Genomic DNA, 10,408 nt, shown 5'->3' on the forward strand with positions numbered 1-10,408 from the left:
TGGGCATACGGGTCTTCACCTTGCAGCCCCCAAATTGCCCTGCATTTTGGATCATTTGTAGCATGACCGACTTTATTTCGAACCTTGCGTTCTCCTAAACAATAGGCCTCAAAATCCCAGGTGAAAAATCATACAGGTTGGGTGCCGCATAATTCCTCATGGGGATGTTGTGGTCAGCAGCCAGGAAAACAGGATCCTGCACTGGCCTAACAACCTCTTGATTTACTACAGGAATCGCATTGTCATTATTATCTTCCGTACTCGCTGCTTTCTTTCACCTTATCCAATTCTGACGTGCCCATACATGAAAGGTACACTCGATCTCAGGGTCAGCTTCGAATTCTGGTTCAGTACCAGTACTTATAAACCCTCAAGCTGCTCTCCGCATTGACTAGCCAGTACAATGAGATCTGTCTTGCAAATACCACAAACACACTCAAACAATAAACCGTTAACCAGTCCCAGGCAACAACGCCATAAACTTGTTACTTAGCGATTGATCTTATGTCAAACAACGCATGGATGCATATGATGCAAGTAAGGTACAAATCCATGTGATACTACTTCTAGATATGCGTTAATTAACAATGTTCTTGTAGTATTCTGTGCGTTGTAACAAGTTTCCTTGCGTTGAAACCAAGTATAATTTCACCACAAGTTTCTCGGTGTGATCCGAGGTCGAACACATGGACTGTTTGAGGTTATTGCGTTATTCTTATGATACATGCGACCAGGGGTTTTCAATTAATAAAAGTTGTTGTGTACAAGAATATAAACATGCGATAAAGTAAAGTAAAGTGGTAAAGATGCGATAATAAAATAAATTGCATTAAAGTAAATTACATTAAAGTAAATCTAAGCTAAGATGATACAAGATACATATTTCATGATACAAGATACTGAGGTCAAGGTTGGCTGTGAAGATTATGCAAAGATCGTGTAATGTGGTGACAAGTCTTATGTGTGAAACAAAAAGAGAAAAGATAATTAGTACAAACATCGCAAGTTCTTTAATTACGTTAAAGGCATAAATATGGTTCCGCTTTTCTTATGATGTACACCTCTCGGTGATTGGCCACATTCCCACATCTCTGTGGTGAAACAGGGACAAAAGTAATGAACGCAAGGTTGCTTCCATCCCAGGAAGTACTTCTTGCTTTAGTTAACGCATTCTTGTAACCTTCTCTCAACAGATCAGCATGACATCTTCACTTCTGCTCTCACAGGTGAAAATGCCGTTTAGCATGCTTTAGCTAAACGTTCTTATTTCTTTAGCATAGAGTAAGTTACTTGTTTAATTCATATTAATTACCAAGGGATTAAGAAGACTTTTTGAAGTAAGCGATAAACAGAGGAATGGAAATCGATAGAGAAGGGGATATGAAATCGATCGAGACATTCAATATTTCTATTCAGCGTCTGATACATGATTTGTGAATGAAGAGATTAAGAAGATGAAATACAGTGATGAATAGAGTTAGAAACAAATACATATAAACGCCAATGTCTTGGCACCGATCTGGATGGAGATTTGCTTGCCAATGTGGAAGGATCATGCAGACGGATGAACTTCCCTCTCAGGCTTGCTCAACCGATAGAAGGGATCTGAGTATAGAGCTTCGCGGCAGGGATCTGGTAGAATAGCACTAAGACTCACCTCTCGTCCTTGTCTCTCTTCTTCTCAAATTTTTTCGTTCAGTACTCAGCTCAGCCTTTTCTCTCCATAATTTTGCATCAATTAGCCCTCGTATCAATTATACCCGTATCAAGTATATCTTTCTCTGAATTCTATGGGGGTATTTATAGGTGAAAAGCTTTGACTCTTGGCTTGTGGACCCCACTTTTTGTTATGGAAATCCGGAGATGGAGGAATACATATTCCTTCTATTATGCAATCAGACCATCAAATCTGCACAACGATTAGTTGTAAACGTGTCGTAATCTTCCGCCTTTGCATTACTCATTTGCATCTTTCGATCGGTTGCTCGCATGTGGTGTTGTTTTTATTACCGCATGCGGTTGAAATTATGCTCAGATCGACTGTCGTATTGCATCGTCATTGCGTTAATCGTCTCTTCATTGTTGATTGACGGGCACAATGTAACAAAGATGCGTTATTCAGTTTCTCGTTGAGCCTTAATCCCAAGCGGTGACTTGGTTTCCTGCAAAACAGAGTAAAAATATTCTCTTCTACCATCTTGACGATGTTAGTGGGTGTAATTGCGTTAATTCATAATTATTGTATTTTTGAGCTAATTTTCATACAATCAACGCATATTCCTTCTCTTTTGGCCGCAATATCTAGATAAGGCAGCATAAATAACTTGTATTTCTACAAGTTATCAATGGCCTACCACAAACTGAATGCGACGACGAAGAAGGATCATTTCCCCTTGCCTTTTATTAATCAAATGCTAGAGTGCCTAGCAGGAAATGATTACTTCTGCTTTTTGGATGGATATGCAGGCTATAACAAAATCATGATTGCTCCTGAAGACCAAGAGAAAACCACATTCACCTGCCCCTACAGAATGTTTGCTTTTCGATGCATGTTATTCAGATTATGCAATGTGCCGAGCACGTTCCAGAGGCGTATGATGGCCATCTTCTCTAAGTATCTTGAAGATTCAGTAGAAATTTTTATGGACGACTTCTCGGTGTACGGGCAAATACATGAAGTCTGTCTAAACAATTTGGAAAAGATACTGAGAATATGTGAAGGGACGAATCTTGTGCTGAACTGACCACTTCATGGTGAATGAAAGTATTGTGCTCGGGCACAAAGTCTCCAAGGACGGGCTGGAGGTAAGTAAGGTGAAGATTGAGACCATTGAAAAGCTCCCATCTCCAGCAAATGTGAAGGCTGTTAGGAGCTTCCTGAGGCATGCAAGATTTTATCGATGTTTTGTGAAGGACTTTTCGAAGATTGCTCGACCAATAAGTGCGCTGCTGGAGGCTGAGAGAACGTTTGACTTTGATAAACAATGCCTCAACGCATTCAAGATACTGAAGAATGCATTAATAACCGCACCTGTGTTGATCGCACCTGACTAAACAAAGCCGTTTGAGCTGATGTGCGATACGAGTGGTTATGCGATGGGGGTGGTGCTAGCACAAAAGAAGAAAACAATGCTACACCCCATCACAAATGCGAGTAGAACCTTGAACCCTGCCCAAAAAAATTACACTACTACTGAAAAAGAACTTCTTTCGGTGATCTTTGCGCTGGAGAAATTTACAACTTACTTGCTGGGATCTAAAGTGATTGTTCACACCGACCACTCGACAATCAAATATTTAATGACATTGAAAGTGCAAAGCCGAGGTTGATTCGATGGGTTTTCCTCCTTCAAGAATTCAACATGAAAATCATTGATTGCAAAGGGACGGAGAACCAGGTTGCGGACCATTTATCAAGATTAGAATATCCGAAAGTCGACCGCAACCAGTCAGAGGTAAACGCAACCTTCCTAGATGAGCAACTGTTCAAAATTGAAGAATTACCATGGTATGCAAATGTGATCAATTATCTGGTTTGTGAACAATTTCCTGAAAACTACATCGCCCATCAAAAGAGGCGGCTCAGACACGAATGTAAATCCTATTATTGGGATGAGCCAAATCTTTACAAGAGGGGGTCAGACCAGATTTTGCGCCTATACGTACCAGAAGCTACTCACCAGCGCATACTATCTCCATGCCATGACTCACCGTATGGTGGACATTTTGGAGGTCAACGCACATTAGCAAAGGTGTTACAAAGTGGATATTGTTGGCCAACTTTAATTAAGGATGCAAGAGACTATTCAATGAAATGTGACAGGTGCCAACACACGGGAAACATTTCATGGAAGAATGCGATGCCAATGAACATTATCTTAGAATTGGAGCTATTGGACGTATGGGGCATAGACTTTATGGGGCCATTTCTGCCATCAAATGGTCACAAATATATTCTGTTGGCCGTCGATTATGTTTCCAAATGGGTTGAAGTGGTCTCGTGCATCAGAAGCGATGCGGCGATAGTCTCCAAGTTCTTGCAGAAAAATATCTCCACTTTTTTTGCCACCCCACGTGCCATAATAAATGATGAAGGCTCTCACTTTATTAATGGAATCATCAACAAATTGCTGCTCAAATATAATATCCACCATAAGGTTGCCACCGCATACCATCCACAGACAAACGGCTAAATTGAGATGTCCAATAGGGAAATTAAGCTGATCCTAGAGAAGGTGGTGAAGCCTTCATGCAAAAATTGGGCCATGAAGCTGGACGATGCCTTGTGGGCATACAGAACCGCCTATAAAACACCTATAGGCATGCCCCTGTATGCACTGGTGTTTGGAAAGGCATGCCACTTACTGCTTGAATTGGAGCATAAAGCAATATGGGCAGTGAAAAAGCTTAATTTTGATTCCAAGACCGTAGGGGAGGCCAGGAAACTTCAGTTGGTCAAGCTTGACGAATGGAGAACTCATGCATATGAGAATGCCAATATCTACAAGGAGCGCGCAAAACGTTGACATGACAAACAACTATGCGAGAAGAATCTCCAAGTCGGACAGAAGGTCTTGTTATACAATTCTCGGCTACGACTTTTTCCTAGAAAATTAAAATCATGATGGTCTGGTCCATTTATAATCAAAGAGGACCAACGCATTCAAAGTCAACGGGCAAAGAGTCAAGATATATCACAGAAGAGACTTGCATCGTGAGAAAACCTCCGTGGACCTGAGGAATTCCTGACGGAAGAAGAAGTGGGCAGTCCTTGCGCAATCATATAATTCAAACTCATCAGGGACGCAATCTTTTTGAAGTATCTTTTTAAATCTTCATTTTATGAACTCACTCTACCTTTTTATATCCTTTATCCTTTTTAAATTTTTTTTACACCATAAAAAAAAATAACTCTGTCACATATATATTTTTGACCCTCTCGATGTTTTTAGCACGATTGTGGTGGAGCTATGCGATAACTGAAAAACACGACTAGTTCATTCAGCCATCGCAATTGAAGAAATCGGCTCGCCACAAAGCAAGATGCGATCACAGATGATGCGGGCAATAGAGCAAATTTGGGGGTTATATCTTTCCTTGACTTTGTTTATTCCAAATTTTGCACTCTCGCATCTCATTCTTAACATTGATAATTTTATCATCGCATCCTCTTTAGTTGATGCAATCATTAAATGTTGATTACTTTAGTTAGTCACCGCATTTTTTTTCCGTATCAATTATGATTTCAATGATGAAACCATGCCTCTATTTTTCATCGCATGTACTAGAATCAACTCAATTTTAGGACAGTCCATGCATGAATATTTCTAGAAGTTAGTGGTCCACCAGCTTTCTTTCAAACTGACTTTTACGAAACTTCCTAAGAGCATCGCATGAATTTTTTCAATCTATCAGTAATGTAGACATTGTTGTGTTTAAATTTGGGGGTGCCAATATTTATTTTCAACCTTGCTACCTTTAGACATTGCATTAAAAAAAATCATAACGTTGAGATCAGATCCTACTCGTAGTTGGATGTCCGCATGACACCCGTGAGGGCAAGCCAAAATGAAGGTAGGAATCGTGATCAATGCATAAATAAAGTGATCACAACTCCGCTACCAAATGTGTATGAGTTTAGACTGAGAACGAGCGCCTTGCTCATAGTTAGATGCTCGCATGACACCCGTGGGGGAAAGCCAAAACGAAGACTAGGCACTTGAATCAGCGCAAGGTCACAAAAAGAATATTTAAACTATGCAAGGATAAAAATTATTTGGAAACACCCCAGTTGAAAAATTTTTCAAAATAAATCATGCGATGTCCTGGAAACAAGTAAAGTCTTTTTTAAGGTTAAACTTGCGGTCCTTAAAATTTAGAAATATTTTAAGAAAAGACCAGGATAGAAATTAAGGAGATTTCGGTTCATAAGATGTGAATAAGGCACCTCGAGAAATCTAGGTAAGGAAAAGACGGTTGAATCTCTAGAGAAAATCTGTAGTTTATGCTTGAGGAAAAACATTGTTCTAAATTTGGAGTTGTGATAACAGGCAGAAATGCACGTTATTACAACGCAAAGATATAAAAGAATGTGGGAATGCGACGATAAAAATATGCAAAATCGTGTCCAAAAGCATTAAGTTGAGAATATTGCGATCGCATGCGCCTATCGCATTAAAGCAGCTAATTTACTTATTTTGTGCAGGAAAATGCACTGGCGCAAAGCAAATTGTGATCTAAGGAATTCAGCACCCGAGCACATTAGAAGATTGCGACCGCAAAGCTATGCGATCGTATGCGCTCGCGAAGATCTGCTCAAGAAGGTGGCCGCATAAAGACGACGCATCAAGGTGAAAGCATAATAAATCATGATGGGACGAAAAGCTGATGATGGTCGAATCCGAATTTAATTGACAAGCCGTTAACGACATACTGTAGCAAGTATATTTAACTTTTTGGTGACCACTAATTGGCGCGAATTAATGACCGCCCATCATTGCAATCATATGAGAGAAAAGTTTTTCACCTTGAAGCTCTATAAATACCAAAGTCCACCACCGTGAAAGGAGTTCGGAGTTCTAGTTCGAAATATACATAGTTCGCCATATACATAGAAGATAGATCATAACTAGCCGTTAGTCTGTAATTATTATACTTAGAAGGCAGAGGCGAGCGAAGAGAAGAACACGCCGAGAGATCACTCCTGGGTGACTCGAAAGACTACTGGGAGGCGCTACAAATGGAGAGAGGGCCGACACTTGCGAAAGCAAGAATATTCTTTTGGGCAGAGTAGTGTAAAAGCCTTAGGGAGTAAGACATTGCTACTGGGCTTCCTATCCCTACTTTCCATTGTCGTTTGTATTCTGACTTTATTTATAAAATGGAATTTGCATCTCAACATCTGTTCAATCTCTTTACATGTCGCATGAGTAGTTAAATTTTTGAATGGGTTGAGAAGCACTTAGCTAGCATGAGCTAAGATCTTCATCTTATGCAATCATCTTGTCTTATGTATGCGTCCTTCACTCTTTAGAGATACTTGAGAGAGTAGTCTAAAGAAAGAACCTAGACTTGAGAGAGTCAGGTTAAAATCTAGGCTTGAGAGAGTCATATTAGAACCACATAAGCAAGAGATAAAGACTTAGAGATAAGTTCTGTTTGCTATCATGCATCGCATGCACCTTAGAAATAGGATATGATAATATGCAGTCACCTTGTGTATGTGTGTATCATTCATCATCGCATAGACAAGAATAGAGGCCTAGAAATAAGTCCTATCGACATTATCGTATACATCGCATGCGTCCTAGAATTAGGAACTACGACATTTGCATTGAAAGATGACATGTTGTTGTATATATGTAGCATGATCGCATAACTTGAACGCAATCTTAGGAAGTGTTAGCTAAATCCCTTCTCAACCCGTTCCCCGCATACTTATTATAACTTTCACTGTCATTAACTCTTTACTCAATTCTACCGCATAGGATTTATACTTTAAACAACATACCAACCAACTTATTATTTTTTTCACCACAAAGGAATCAAAGATTTACCGTCGCATAATGTTGTACGCAGATTTTGTTAATGCAATGCAAGCCCATGCCATAAACTCGTTGTGACATAGGTTTTATGTGATGATATGTGATACTACTTCTAGATATGCGTTATTAACAAATGTTCTTGTAGTATGTTGTGCGTTGTCACAAGTTTCCTTGCGTTGAAACCAAGTATAATTTCACTGCAAGTTTCTTGGTGTGATCCGAGGTCGAACACAGGTACTGTTTTAGGTTATTGCGTTATGCTTGTGATATATGCGACCAGGGTTTTTTCAATTTATAAACGAATTTGTGTACAAGGAATTAAACATGCAATAAAGTAAAGTAAAGCGGTAAAAATGTGATAATAAAATAAATTGCGTTAAAGTAAATTGCAATAAAGTAAATCTAAACTAAGATGATACAAGATACAGGATTCATAATACAAGATACTGAGGTCAAGGCTAGCTGTGAAGATTATGCACAGATCGTGTAATGTGGTGACAAGTTTTATGTACGGAGCAGAAACAGAAAAGACAACTAATATAAACAGCGCAAGTTCCTTAATTGCGTTAAAGATATAAGTACTGTTCCGCTTTTCCTTTGGCGTACACCTCTCGATGATCGGCCACGTTCCCACATCTCTGTGGTGAAACAGGGATGAACGTAATGAACACTAGGTTGCTTCCATCTCTGGAAGTACCACTCGCTTTAGTTAACGCATTCTTCTAACCTTCTCTTGACAGATCAGAATGACATCTTCACTTTTACTCTCACAGGTGAAGATGCCGTCTAGCATGCCTTAGCTAAACACATTTATCTCTTTAGCACAGATTAAATTGCTCGTTTAATCCATATTAATTACCAAGATATTAAGAAAACTTCATGGAGAAAACGATTAATGGAGGAGCGGAAATAGATAGACAAGTGGTAATGAAAGTGATCGAGACATTCAATAAAACTATTTAGCGTCTGATACAAGATTTGTGAATGAAGAGATTAAGAAGATGAAATACATTTGATGAAATAGAGTTAAAAAAAAAATACAAATAAATATCAACGTCTTAGCATGGATCTGGATGGAGATTTGCTTGCTGATGTGGATGAAGTGAACGGATCGATGAGCTTCCCTCTCAGGCTTGCTCAATCGATAGTAGAGATCTAGGCACAGAGCTTCACGGCGGGGATCTGGCAGATTCGCACTGAGACTCACCTCTCAGCCTTGTCTCTTCTTTTCCTGGATTTCATCCAATCAGTACTCAGCTCAACCTTTCTCTCAATAATCCAGCAACAATTAACCCCCGTATCAATTATATCTGTATCCAGTATATCTTCTCTGAATTCTGTGGGGGTATTTATAGGTGAAAAGCTTTGACTCTTGCCTTGTGGCCCCACTTCTTGTTATGGAAATTCCGAAGATTGAGGAATAAATAATCCTTCTATTATGCAATCAGACCATCAAATCTGCACAACGGTTAGTTGTACACATGTCACAATCCTCCGCGTTTTTGTTGCTCAGTTGCATCTTTCGATCGGTTGCTCGCATGTGGTGTTGTTTTTATTACCGCATGTGGTTGAAATTCAGCTTTGGATCGACTGTCGCATTGCGCTGTCATTACGTTAATCGTCTCTTCATTGTTGATTGACGGGCACAATGTGACCGAGATGCGTTGTTCAATTTCTCGTTGAGCCTTGATCGCAAGCGGTGACTTGGTTTCCTGCAAAACAGAGTAAAAAATCCTCTTCTACCATCTTGACGATGTTAGTGGGTGTAATTGCGATAATTCATATTTATTGTATTTCTAAGCTGATTTTCATACAATCGACGCATATTCCTTTTCTTTTGGCTGCAATAGCTAAATAAGGCAGCATAAATAACTTGAATTTCTACAAGTTATCACATAAGTAACTCAGTCGTCCCTATGTTCGACCCTGAACATACCAGGAAACCAAGTAAGGTTTATACTTGGATTTTACTAGGAAAACTTGCATGTGCAACGCATAGTTCACCACCGCAATTTCATACCATTATTCCATCACATTCACAACACATCACTATACAATAGTATCTCATCGTCTAAATGATCGCACACTAGCGTTTAAATCATTTCACGCCTTTCCCTAACGATCACATAGCTTTCCTAAACGATCGAATAGCGTGCCGCATTTTCTAAACGATCGTCTACCTTTTATTAAACGATCACTTAGTAAAACCTACACGATTGTGTAGCTTCATCTAAACGATAAACATTCTTGCTATATGATAACTCTTTCTTTCCCACTTACTTATCGTCTACACAATCTGTCTTTTCTTCTACCTCTACCAAATTCACTAAAGACCACATTTTGGATTCTCACTCCGAGAATACCAAGGGCTCCAACTGGTGGTGTCGTCCCCACTATTTACTTGTTTGTGACTGTTCGTGTTGCTGCCATTCGTGTAGACGATCGTGTTGCCACGGTCGACTGATTTGTTGGGCGATAGAGCGTGTAGAGGTTCTTCCGTTGCTTTGAGTTTGACGTTTGAAGAGAGTCTTCAACTGGTATGAGAACTTTTCCCATGTGTTTTATTGTTCGAAGCATGTTGTTAATTAGTGTTAATTTGTATAACTATCTGTTACAATGTGTATGTTGTATTTCAGTCACAATGAAATCGGATAGATCCGAACACGCTCATGGATGCTTTTCGTTAAGAGTTCCTTCAATGATATCAAAGCAAGGTTCTGATATTCTAATTTCATTGTTGCAACGAATTACATATACATTCTATGGTGGGTGCATATCTGCTCTGTTTAATCGTTCAATTTCTGTGGATGTGCGGATTAATGGATGTTTTCGTAGATGTTAGCCTCGGTTTGATTTAATTCTTT

This window comes from Benincasa hispida, unplaced genomic scaffold (assembly GCF_027475165.1).
Source record: "Benincasa hispida cultivar pf3 unplaced genomic scaffold, pf3_genome.v1.1 HicScf1004, whole genome shotgun sequence".
In the NCBI taxonomy this organism is placed as follows: domain Eukaryota; kingdom Viridiplantae; phylum Streptophyta; class Magnoliopsida; order Cucurbitales; family Cucurbitaceae; genus Benincasa; species Benincasa hispida.